Here is a 13882-nt window from a genome sequence, read left to right as displayed (position 1 = left end):
CCTCATTTTTAGGAGGCACAAGATGAAACATTTCAAATTTAAAATGAAATTGAATGTAAAATCTGAAACACCGCTGCATACGCACTGTGTTCTGGTAGTAGCTGTAGTCGCCCAGATGCATCGAGTGTACGAAGTGGTCGGTTATACGTCAAATACTAACCTGACGAACTTGGTCACAAATCAGAGACCGCCTCCAAAAAATAAGTAAACAACAGTGGTGCGTACAGAGGTAAAATGTAGTACATACCTGGAATTTAAAAAACAAATTGGATTTATAATAAATTACATTTAAAATAAATAGTTTATGAGAATAAAAGAATTTTTGTAGGAACAAAGGTGCCAGACGTAAACTGATCCCTTCATCCCTTCATAATGCGTAAGGAAATTATTTCTAAACCCCTTAAAACCGTATTGCACTGGATCTATTGACATGCAATGATTTATTACTTTGCATCGAATATGATCCTACTATAGCTTGCTCAACGAATAGGTATGACAATTACGAAAAAAAAAAAGTTTAAAAAGAATACAATTTTAATGATGAACTTACTTTGTGTTGCAAATAATCAAAGGTACCCTGTATAAGAGTGCTTATTTCTTTGTATAAATCCTATATTTTTTACACATTCCGTGACAAAGGCAACAACAATAAATTATTAATTTCATTCCAGAATGCAGCAAATAAAACGTAAAACACAAAACACCGCTTATAATTTATCGCGTTCTCATATTAGAAAAAGCGTTGGTGGTAAGTGCCTTCATATTTTTATTGTTTCGCTTCTGTTCCGTGAATAGGGCTCGTATTAAAACAGTATAAGGCTTATTAGCATTTGAAAAGCAAGGGAATTTCATTTCGGACGTGATTCGAATGCGCTCGCAGGAACTAATTTCTGCATTTCGGGAATGCGATATTGTTCATACATTTGCATTTTTACGCCCGGCTGCAACTGGAACACCGCCGTGAATTATTATGGTCGCGAGAGCTGATTGTCGGACACGACGGCGCATACTTTTATTACCGCGAGGTAAGCCTTAAGGATGATGCATAGACTATGCGGTAGCAGATGAAATTCACACTTTTTCCGTAGAGAAAAGCCCGTAGCATTGCGATTGAAGTGGGTCTAAGCAGGGGGCTTCCACCCCCTGATAATTTCAGAAAAATAAAAGAAAAATGTGTATACATATACCAAAGTAATTTAACCTAATTCTTATAAAATTAAATCTAAACTGCATTACCTCCTTTGAAACTTCCGCTACCAAATTTTAAAATTATAATTTAATCATGATCTCAGCAGCAACCAACATTACATTCGGGCTGGCCCGTAGCCGCTGAACTAAATGACGCCATCCCTTGCCTACTTATACGTACCTATGACCAAGGATATTTATAATACATAGGATTGCTCGATCCCTATACCTTCAATGTTGGCCGTTTTCCCACTCTTCCGTGACGTCATCGCGGACCTGGATGTGTAAGAAGCTTGTGTATTCTTATGGAGCTTGTGCGTTCATTTAATAAATTTGTGTTATATCTTCTTTCTTAAACTTTTAGCAGTAGTGTGTGTAAATTGTAGAACTTTTTTGAATCTTTGTGCACTATTTGTAGTAATAATAATGTGGTAAGTTGTAAGAAACAAATATAATTCTTAGTGGTAACCTATAATCTTTCATAATAGATGAGATGCCGTGGCGCCGTTCTACTATGTATGGCTTTAATAACAGCCGTATTTCAACGAAAACGGATAATCCGGAAATAGTTTACCATAATTTTCCCAAGGAAAAACATTAGGTAATAATTACATTATTTGTTCAATGTTCAGGTTGTCGTAAACAATTGCTGTATATTAATTTGTAGGTTTGCCTCCACGAAAACTTCTTAAAACAACTGCTGTGCCATCATTATTTCTTCCAAACAAACCACAGGATGTAACAAGTTTACGGACACAAAGATATAATAAAAAAAGGAAATGGAAGAAGAGTTACAAAGAAAAGAGGAAGAACCGATATATCGATGTATCGACAGCGTTTCAGATCGCTGTGTACCTTTATGATTTTATATCAATTAATAATCATTCTTTTTATTTAATGTGTAATATAATAAAATTATGTTGATAAAAATAAATTTAATTTTCAATAAGCAAAAATTAGTAGCACTGAAAGAAAATAAAGTCGGTTCCATCTTATAAGAAGACAAACTAATACATTCTATATTTATCAACAGGTACAACTAATGTAATGTAATTTTAATATGATATCTAATCATTGTGATATTATAACTACAGTACTCTTCGCTCATTAAAATCAATTGTATTAAATTTTTTAATTGTATTTTCTGCTATAGAATAGAATAATATAAAAATATTTAGAGTAGAAGGCAAAAGTTCTATCCATACCACAAATTCGTAATAGTTATCTACTTATATTATTTTGTGTTATACGAAAAGATGTGATGTCATACATCGATCATTTTTCAAAAATTGTCATCCCTAGACGTATACCTGAAATGTTATCAGCCACCAGCGGTTACAAATATCACCACTTTTTATAATGAAACTCTATAGTTACTATTTTGGAATGAAATTTGTTCAGGATATATTATTAATTATTGTTTTCATAAATGCATATTAAGAGCATACTCTTCTTTACAACACTAGTTTTAATCATTTGTATCGTTTTATTTTTATTTAATAAAAAACAGTCACCTACTATTTCCAATTTTTTTTATTAGGTATACCTACAATAGTTTAGAAAATATTTAATGTGCTTAGTTCTTTTAAAAATATAAATGGAATAAGTTACTAGTACACATTTAAATAATAATTACTTAACTTTAAACATATATTTGAAAAGATAACAGTAAAATTAGTATTTCTATATAACTTCTGAAAGTGCAAATGAACCAGAATAATAATTTTCATATTTTAGTGGAAGTTTGAAACAGTCATATTTATCTAAATTAAAAACTTGCAATATTAACTTTTTGTAGAAATAAAATAGAAAAAATCAAAAATAGTAATAAAAATAGAAATTTGTATAACTTGACTATAATTTTATTTACCGGGAGACCCGTTGCAGATTATATAAAGTTTATATTTTAAGTTAAAATTATTTTAAACCCCATATTAAATATAGAAAGTAAATAAAACATCTTATAACAGTATGCGACTATGCAGATTTATCTGAAGTGGTCCGCGATGACGTCACAGCCCCCACTAACGTGGAGAAAATATCTGCTTATCGAGCAATCCTATGTATTATAAATATCCTTACCTATGACTAGAGAGTAATCGGAAACGTAAGTCGTTTACCAATTCAGAATATTTGCGCCACGACGGGCAAGCCCGCATATGCCTGTAGAAGGCTGTATCGGCTAAGGCCAGCTAAGGCTTTTCGACAGCGATTGGAAATACACATATGTATATTTATTTGCTGTAATTTTGTTCTTTAAATGAATTTTACAAATTTTAATAAATGAAATAATAAACCGTTTTATAATAATGTGTAAATCGAGTAAAAAAATAAATATCTACGGTGCTATGTTGAATATTGTGACAATGATAATTATAATTAGTTTTTTTTAACTCGTTGCTGTTAAATTGAATTAAGAATGATTGCGGAGAAATTTTCAATGTTTTAATAGATTCGAGTTTGTAAATATGGACGTAAATTTGTAGGATTTTTAAATCCAATATTCATTTTTTCTTCAAATAGTAAAGAAATGGTCAGATATAAAAAAACCGTTTGTTTCATTTAATACATTTTTTGAATTTCAATCAGATTTTTAATAAATTATAATATGAATATACATAAATTGCCTTACGCACCGGGCAAGCCCTTCGGCTTCACTCGTATATTCCTCGAGTACTTACGTATCATCTTGCAATTTGTCATTGTCGTTTGTTTATGTTTAACCTAGACAAGGTTAGGGAAGCTGTGGTTAGGGTTTCTAGTGGTAGTTTAGGCAAGTTTTTATTGTTTAATAGTTTGGAGTAAAGCAAAATGACAAGTGAAATTCGCGAATTGGTGAGTAGCAATGTTAATGTATTGTTAATTTTTTTATTAGATAAAAAATTTAGTCCGTTGACTTTCGATGATAAATTATTTATTTCAAAATTAAAACCTACGCCTGACATGAAAAATTTAACAAATAAAAACAATAACGGAAGGAACGGATCATTTAGTAAAAAGTGGTACAATAAATATGAGTGGTTAACAGGCAGTTAAACCAAAACCAAATTATATTGCAGGAATTGCTTACTATGTAATGAAAAAAGTAAAACACCGTGAAACTATCTAGGATATTCAGATCTGAAACATATTAATGACTCCTTAAAAAAAACAAGAGCGATCAAATTAGTATACATATTCATCATTAAAATTTAAATTATTAGGAAAAAAACATTCACTTCAACTTTTTTTGATTCCGCATTTCGGGAGATATTTTAAAACACAATAAAGTCGTGGACGAAAATAGATATTGTAAAGCACTTTATTGATATGATTATTCACTTAGCTACACAAGAACAAGATTTAAGGACCATATTGAATCAGATAATTCCATTACTCAAGGCAATTTTCGTGAGCTTGCAAACTTAGTTTCAAGGTACGACAATAAATTTAAATTGTTTTTAGAAAAAAGTCTAGTTTTCAGCAGCCTTTCAAAAACTATTCAAAATGACTTAATAGAGAGCATCAATGGAGTAGCATCCGAAGTGATATTTTAAAAAATAAGAAATGCTCTATATTTCGCGTGGCAAGTACCCAAATGAAACAACGGATGTTAAATGCTTATCTCAGTTATTAGTAGTTTTTAGATATGTTCACTGTGGTAAAGTAGTTGAAAGATTTATGGGATTTTTTTATGTAAGCAAGGGGAAAAAAGCTGCAGATCGTTTGTTAACAGAAAATTTAAAAAATTTTTGATATAGAAAATAAATTAGTAGGTCAGTAGAGTGCAATTATTCCTATATGATATTAAGTTACATGAAAGAAAAAATATTTTGCCCACCCATCAAAAAACCACGAGCTGCCACTGATATAGGCCGAAATGGTTTCTACTAATTTTAATCAATATGTCAACGATAGATGGCAGGATATAAAGATAGAAGGTCTGTCGATTTTACAGAAAGTTTGTCTGCAAAGACATTGACAAAATTAAGCCATTTAAGCCGCTTTCAGATGTATTTCTTGTATCTTAATGCCTGCAAAACAGTTCTTCTATTAAACAACCAATAACAAGGACATACACCAAAAACTAGAACCGGGTGCTTACATTTGTACCCGGCTTTAGATTTAAACAGAAATGAGTCAGAAAATGTAGAATTATTTAATGTATTTTTAGTCTACGGTCAACCGAATCGGTCAATTTGTTATGCCGAACTTGTGGTCACACCGCATGTATGAAGTAATGTTGTTGGAAAACCCGTAGCTGCGTATATTGCTGTTAGAGGATGATAAAAGTGAATGGATAAATACAATTTTTACGGAGAGAGAACAGCATGGCGAGTTTCATACGTTGTTTCCAAAGATTCTTAAGCAACCAAGCAATTTTTTTGAATACTTCAGAATGCAACCTGATACGTTCTGGTACCTACTAAGTAGAATAAGACCGTATATAGAAAAATATGACAATTTTAGAACATGTATTTCTCCAGAAGAACGGCTCGCAGTAACAATAAGGTAAGTTTTAAACTTTTTTTTAATTAAAATAAATATATAATTTTTATTTATTATATAAAAACAAACAAATACTGCTTATTAATGCACAAACTGAATAAAAAATAAAAACAATTATATTAATCACATGCTATGGTACTGTGGACTAAAGGTTTCTACATATAAGACCAGTGAATTTTGACTCACTTCTCCTGGGTTTGATGATTGAGTTGTACATGGTAGCCCATAGTTATAAGTCTACGATGAGACAGATGCATTGCAGCTTGGTACATCTGTTTCTTCCTCATTCATTACAACTTGTTGCAAGCTTCTTTCTTTTGGGGATATCACGAAGATGTGGTATCAAACTCATAAGAAAGTAGTAATATTCATCCTTATTGGGTTCTTCAGATGTGTCTTTAGTTCCTTGCATTTTTTCCAAATCTTCAACTTTCCTTTGTTCCAATAAAAGAATATTTCCTATAGTATCCGTCTTATCAATTTTTCTTTTTGTTGTCATGATAGGTTTTTTAGAAGACTTCGCAGTAATACCAGGTAACGGATTTTTTTTACTAGCCCCCTTGTTGACTTCTAATTCTTGTACTTCACTATTAGTATTGTCGCCTCCGTATCAAGATCAATAGCGTTTTCAGAGTCTATCATATCATCTTCTGCTTCTTTATTTGAGACGTCAGCTGGCTGAGGGGTTTGACTTGATACTGGGGGTATATTAGTCTGTAATCTTCGGGTAGAAAACACGAATTATGTCGTTAATAAACATTACGAACAATAACGGGCCCAAAATAGATCCTTGTGGTATACCCGACCTCTGCTGAAACTTTTCAGATTTATACCCCCGGAATTGAACAAATTGGTATCTATTCTGCAGATACGACTTTTACAAATTAATCATTGGTATGCTGAGATCAAACGCTGTTAATTTATCCAATAAAATTCCGTGGTCGAGTCTGTCGAACGCCTTAGAGAAATCAGTATACACAACATCCACTTAACTCTGACTGTCAAGCTTTTCAGCTATGTATTGACATTTTGTGACCAAGTTAGTAACCGTTGATCTGTTCTTCATAAAGCCATGTTGTTCAATCGATATTGTATTTGAAACCCGACTATAAATGAAGTTATGAAGAATAATTTCTAAGACCTTGGCAAAATTACAGATAATACTAATAGGCCTATAATTGGTAAGTTCAAGTTTTTCACCTTTTTTATAAATGGGGCATATTCCGGACAGTTTCCAAAGATCGGGAAAATAACATGAATTAAGGATTAAGTTAAAAATAAACGGAAGTGGTTCCGCCAGAGCAGTAGTACAATCTTTAACCAAAAATGAAGGAACTAAGTCTGGGCCCATAGTCATAGTAAGTTTAATTCTTTTAATGGCATTAATAACATCAGTTTGACTAATAGAAATATTTGATGATGCTGATGAAAAGATATAATTATTAATTATCATGCTTGGTACCGTAAAGGATTTGGAAAAATAGTCAGCAAAACTATTAGCTATCAATTGGGGATCGTCAATTAAGTCATCATTATATTTCAGTATGTGAGGAAGAGGTGCTAAATTAAATTGGGAATTAAGATAAGTCCAGAATTTCCTTGGATTTGACTTGACAAGTATATTTAGCTAGGAAGAATTTGCAGATATTCATCTAATGTACGAACTTGCAGAATGTAATGCTTCTGAAAATGTTTGGATTTACGCCAACCGCTTTCCAAATAAAATTTACATATGTGAAGTGACGAAAACTTCCATGCTATTAACACTAACAAAAATTTATCATTAATGTATGGATGGGAATAATTGGAAATTATTTAGTAGGATATCATATCATTGATGACACTTAAAATGGGGATAAATACGTACATTTACTGCAAGAACACCTTAACCCTATTGGAAGACGTCCATTTAAATATTTGAAATAAAATGATGGTGCAACACCCCATTTTAGCAGGGTAGTAAGAGCTTATTTAAATACTAGTAATACTACATTTCCCGATCGATGGATCGGTCGAGGTAGTCCTTTTCCGTGGCCGTCTTGGTCTCCCGATCTTAATCCTCTCGATTTTTTCTCTGGGGTCGTCTTAAAAATCTTGTTTATCATACTACTATAAATAGTAGGTAAGAATTATTAAATCGCATAATTACATACGCCGACATCATGTTATTTTTTTATGAAGTACTACAACTATTTTTACCTCCCCTGTATACCCCTTCATTTTTGACATGACCTTTCCGGACACCCGGTATTTAGTTAAAGTACAAAAAACTAAAGTTTCCTAAGTCCGTATCGAATACTTTTAAAGATATTTCAATCAAATTTGGTAGAGAGAGGTTTCTGGAAAATCCTAGATAGGTTGTCATTTCTAAGGTGTGCACTATTAGTATCTCCATAACTAGAAGAGTTGGTTAAATTACAGGGAAATTGCATATGTCCATGGCCATTCGGATTATGAAAAGAAATTGGAGAATTGCACTGTTCATGAAATAAGCTGAAAAAACTGAAAACTTGGCTTTTCTTGTTTCTTCCATATAATTTTTATTATTGAAAGTAGATTATTGAAAATACATATGTATACATAAGGCGATATGCTCTGTCTGTTGAAAAGAACACCTTCCAAGCCTCCTAAATCCTTATGTTTTCACAACCAACTTTTGATTTTCTTACGGACGCTATATTGGATTTTTGTACCATTAAGATGATGATGACGTTATTTGAGTTATAATGCTATGAAATATCAATATAATTCTTTTTGTTAATTTTGACAACTACTTCTCTCAAGCGGGAAATTGAAATGTGTTAAAAAAATTGCTTTAATTTAAACTAAAGAAATATTAAGTGAGAAATAAATTTCATTTCCTCCATAGATGTGTAATAATTAATTCACGACTAATAATTAAAAGTAAAGCTATCTTCACTGAGCTCTTTGTTGTAGCATTGCATCCCATCGTGTTTAATTCAATTTTCAGTGGTCCAGTTGTGTATTCGAGCGGTCCAAATATTTTAACGAACAATTTTAAATTGAAATGAGGAAGTATACACGAAATTTTCCTATTCATTAGTGCGAACTCGATTTGCATTAACCAATTTAATGATGCTAGTTATTTCAAGCATAAAGAAAAGAAAATGTAAATATTTCGCTTCGGAGGCGAGTATGATATCGTCTAGCAATTCAGAGTAACGTTTAAAACGTTTGTGACTTTGAAAAGAACGAATTTAATGAGACAGGGTTGCTTTCATGCAAATACACAAATAATAAGCTACGGCTTTGAAGGGACTAGGAAATTCAAAAGTTTTTAACTTTTGATTCAGTTAGGGAGCATTCATATTTGCATATTTTGACGCCGCTCGACCAATTAGTGAATGGGGAGATTTACATTGGCTTTGGTAGCCGAATTAATGAAGTTAAAGTGATTTACACGAACAACTGATAACCTTGACAAATCAGATATCCCTTCCACATGTCAGACCAGTGGCGGCTCGTGACATTGTGAATAGGCGAGGCCCTTGCCTGTTTTACTAGTTGGGCAATGAAGAAAAAAAAGCGCCGCAGGCAAAAATGTTTAAATTTTCAAGGTCAAGCAACTAAATGAATCTAGAAATTTTTAGTTGCATTTACAATATTATCGATATTCACGAGAAGGATGTTCATTCAGGTTTTATAGAAAATAGAAATATTTACGCAACTATTTGCTTATTTTATTAATATACTCTCAAATAGCCATAAATTAAAAAACATCCTTTTAAAAATGTTATTTACAATGAAATTAATAGAAAAAAAAGCGAAATGATATTTAACAAAAATGTTTCTACTTGGTTTAAGAATATTAAAAAAAGTATGGAAAAACGTAACATATTTTCATAAAGCCTGTATCAGAAAATGCAATTTAGTTGCAGCGACAAAATTACGGGGATTTTGTTGCGAGGATAAAATTGCATGTTTATTGTCACACAATGGGACAGAATTGCTGCAATTTATTTAGTTTGCAGTAGTGTTACCAACTATGCATTGTTTAACATGTAAAATTTCTTGTATGTATCTTGTAAACAATTATTTTTTATTCAAGCAAAACATTGCAATGGATGAAAATTTAAAAGTAAATTCCTGTATAGCTTTAATAGTGGCTTCAAGATATATACTCAATATTTTGTAAATTTAATAAGTTCACATATTTTTTTAAAATGTCTAGAAATAATTTGTAACCTTAAATAATCATGTAGTGAGAATATTAGAAATCATTTAGAGGCTGTTAATTAACAATTATTAAAATTTGGCGCGCAAAATAAATGTTTTAAACGGGTTTTTGCTGCTGCGTTAATTCGTGACGTCATTTAGTGTGATCGAGAATTGAGAAGATAAATGACTGGGACAGGACGAGGATAGTAGTAAGTACAATGGTTTAGAGACTGCCAAAGTAATATTACTTTCCAGCATTAAAGAAACTATTTTTTTTACCACTGTTAGTTGTTGTCACTTATAGACTACAAATGTATATAGTTCGAACAGAAATTTTCATACAAGTTGTATATTGCATTTCAATGAAAAAATATCTCCTCTATTCTAAAGAGTAGTATAGGGCAAATCTCTACGCCACTGAATTTATATAATGCGAGTATTTAGAACTGTTTTTGTAATAAAAAATTCCTCTACATTTTTTTTTTGTGAAAAGGGCAATTTTACAAAGAATAGTTAGTTTACAACGGTGTGATAAGTTTATTTTCGAAAATAGTTTGTTTTTCGAATAAAATGGAAAATATCTTTTTTTTTTAATACCATTATATAAATTTATCGAATTTCCAAAATATTTAGTAACATCGAAGTTTTGAGGTTCTTAATGACGGTATCTCCCAATATTCTCCACCGCTGGTGCTTAATATAATTATATGCAGATTTAGTTAATTTTTATTTTTATTTAGGTAAGATGCAACCCCAAGTTCCGTTAATCTACGTCAAATATCTTTCCAGAAATTTGCATACTTGTGATGTTTTTCAAAAACTTAAACACCCTGTAACAAGCAAATGAAGCAAGTAAGGCTAAAGTATATTTAGCCCAAGTATAAAATTCTAGGCTCAAGATTATCAAGGTAGCTTTTCTGCTCCTTCATTTAAATACACCCTGTATAGAATGTCATTAAGAGCAGAGCAAAATTGGTAATTAATCTCTAATATCAAATATTAACGAAAGATGAAAACATTTTATAATTTTTAAATAAGAAACATTTAATGAGATTAATTGCTAAGCTGTATATTTAAAAATATTTTCCATTTAATTGAAACATGACGGGACACCCTGTATATCTACTACACTCTACTATCTACTATTCCATATATTCCATTACAATCTGAACACTTTCAGGTTAAAGTGGTTTTTTAGTTTTAGTTTAGGTATTTTCTTTTTAATGTGATTTCCTTACTATAAGCCATATGTGTTAAATTATTACTTAACGAGTTCGATATTTTTTTAGGCTTATAATTATGTTTAATTTAAAAAAAAATGTTAAGAATTAAACTTTAAATATAAGATTTTCTGAGAAAGTGAGTTTATATTACCAGCATTTTCCAGCAATGGATACTTACAAAAAATCAGAGGATATATCTTTTTAAAACCTACAACTTTCTCATTTAATATTTTTCGATCAGTACTATATTTTCTTAGTTATTTTAGAAAAACCGTTTTTTGCAAGAAACTCAATTTAAAATTTAATTTCCTATATGGTCATTTTTTTTCGAGGTAATAATTTCTGTAAGCACTTCTCTATAATGCTTGGACGAGTGCGGATAAAGCGATTTTCATGTAAAGGAAATCTCCACATCACGTTTTGTGATAACCGCAATTAATCGAGTGTTTAGTGATAGATTTTCTTCCATTACCTATAGAACTTCTTTATCAATTGCAGCATGAAAACAAAGTATTTGGATAGTTTGTAAAATCACTCTTCGGTTTACATCTACGGAAAAAATCGCACATATAGTCTATAAATATTCACTTACGATTTCCTATACAATACGGCATATAACACAAACATACAAATTTTATGTATTTTGACTGGCTGAATCCGAATCCGGTGCCAGAATTGCTCCATTGTCCTCCATTTCTTTTTAAATCGCGGAATACCGTTTTTAAATACAGAAAATGTGGAAAATTATATATCTTTCATTCCCTCTAATAGAATCACAGGCCTGCAAATAAAACACATCAAAAAAGCTTTTTAAATCATTATAGCTGATTTTTATAGTTTTTGGGGTGGTAAATCTGAATTTGAACTCTGTTAATTTGTATCATGCTTAGTTTAGTCACAATTCATTCTATTTAGATATGACAAAGTATTCTAAATATGCAATAAAAATGAGAAGTAATCAACTTTTAACGTGCACACAAAACTTTATTTGAACATAGAAGTACATTTTATATACGTAATACTAAATTTTACAAAGGATTTATGTGTCCATTGGTTTATATTTTCTTTCTCTCTTTTCTTTAAAGCTCCTGATGCGACTTTTTCTCTTATGAGCTGTTTGCTGACTGTCTCGGTGAAGTCACCAACAGTAATCTCCCATCATACTGGTGTTCCAGCGTCCTTGATAACTTTTTTCCATAACTCTTATGTCTTGGTGAAAACGCTCACATGAACCGAAAGAGGAAATTTGGCTGAATTTGTATTTTTATGTATACAAAATGTATACACTCAAAACTATAAAAATAAGGTAAACACACCTACAAAGTTTTTTGGTCGTTGGCCTGTGATCATTTTTGACAGTACCAATACATATTAAATTTTCGTTTATTTTCGGTTAGTTTTTTAGTTTCAATACTGTATTTATGTGTCTAGGGTACAAATTGCTGCTTCCCTACTAATGGGCATCGACAGCAGTTCGAGAAACGGAACAGAAGTAATTCCCATTTTCCTTTATTTCTTTCTCAATTTTTAATGACGAAATTCAGTTGAGAATCTTAGGCGTTAAACTTTCGAAGGAAATTTCGTTTCCTGCTGTATTCTTTTTGAAGCCCACTTTATTGTCTGTGCCTGTACCCAGAGCACATCAACGTGGTGACGGTAGACAACAGATCCACACCGGCAGAGTCCCTGAGTAAACGGAAGGAATTTCTCAAATTTTATTGTTATTTTACACAGTATAAAAACACATATACAGGGTGTTCCACCTAAGAGGGATTCTTTTGTAACTATGCAACTGTAAAATTTATAAAAAATGGTTTTAATAAAAGTTGCCTGGAATCATGTGGGCTATGTAAAGAAAATATTTTTAGCTTTACAGGGTGTTCCATTTCGCGCAGACGCTACATAACTTTGTTATTTTAAATATAACACCCTGTATATTATTGCGATTTTCAATTATTTGGTTAATATTAGGTAGAGTTTATTAAATGTACATGGTGCTTAAAACTTACCGTTTTCGAGATATTCAGTTGTTTTTTTTTAAATCACGATTTTAGCTCTCTAAATAAAGCTAGATGGCATCTAAACTGTAAGAGTTAGAAACCTGCAGTTTTCACAGTTCGTTTGGGCATAAATTACTCTATCTTGTCATCTTTGAGCAAAACATGTACCTTATTCAGACTCGGAAATAGTGAGACCTACATTTAATAAGCTTACGAGTTGAAAAACTTTTTTTCAAATGGAATGACCCATATTAATTGCCATGGGTAAATGTAAAATTGAATGCCCTTTCGACTGGTATAAGATTGTCCATACTTATCTTTAATAGTTTTCCAGAAAAATCAGGTTCTTTTCTAAAGTCCTAAAAAGTAGCTATGTAACAGCGTCAAGAAGGCCTTGCAAAACCACTTTTCTCTCACATTTTATCAGGTCTGGGACTGACAGTGTCAATATTTACTGGCATATTTAAGAAGTAGTTTGACAAACAAAAGTAAAGCACTAACAACAACTACAACAAAATGCAAAACCAAACAAACTGAAACTCTGAACACAACAAGGAGAAGAATACTTAGACTTAGATTTACATCAATTGTTTGAAGTGTCCTCCATTTTGATCAATACACAAACGAATTCGGTTTTTAAAAGACTGTTCAATATTGGTCAGCATGTCTGGCGTAATTTCTTGAAATGCTACTGTAATGCTTCCGCCGTGGTGTAACATAAACTTTCCTTTTTATAAAAAATAAAAAAAGTCGCAACTTATCGTATCTGGACACCTTGAAGGCCAACTCACTGGTCCCCCACGC

At 31.6% G+C, this 13882-nt stretch overlaps 1 long non-coding RNA gene across 1 annotated transcript; it reads left to right on the top strand.

Annotated features, from left to right (window-relative positions):
• Positions 1–1404: 1404 nt before the first annotated feature.
• On the top strand, positions 1405–2196 carry LOC111691655. Its single transcript, XR_002763011.1, has 3 exons — positions 1405–1619; positions 1677–1789; positions 1856–2196. It is a non-coding gene; the product is annotated as an uncharacterized LOC111691655 (long non-coding RNA).
• Positions 2197–13882: the final 11686 nt, after the last annotated feature.

The sequence above is a fragment of the Anoplophora glabripennis genome, unplaced genomic scaffold (genome assembly GCF_000390285.2).
Source record: "Anoplophora glabripennis isolate ALB-LARVAE unplaced genomic scaffold, Agla_2.0 scaffold12, whole genome shotgun sequence".
In the NCBI taxonomy this organism is placed as follows: Eukaryota; Metazoa; Arthropoda; class Insecta; order Coleoptera; family Cerambycidae; genus Anoplophora; species Anoplophora glabripennis.
The sequence above is the reverse complement of the archived record's forward strand: the minus strand, read 5'-3'. Positions and strand labels throughout refer to the sequence as shown.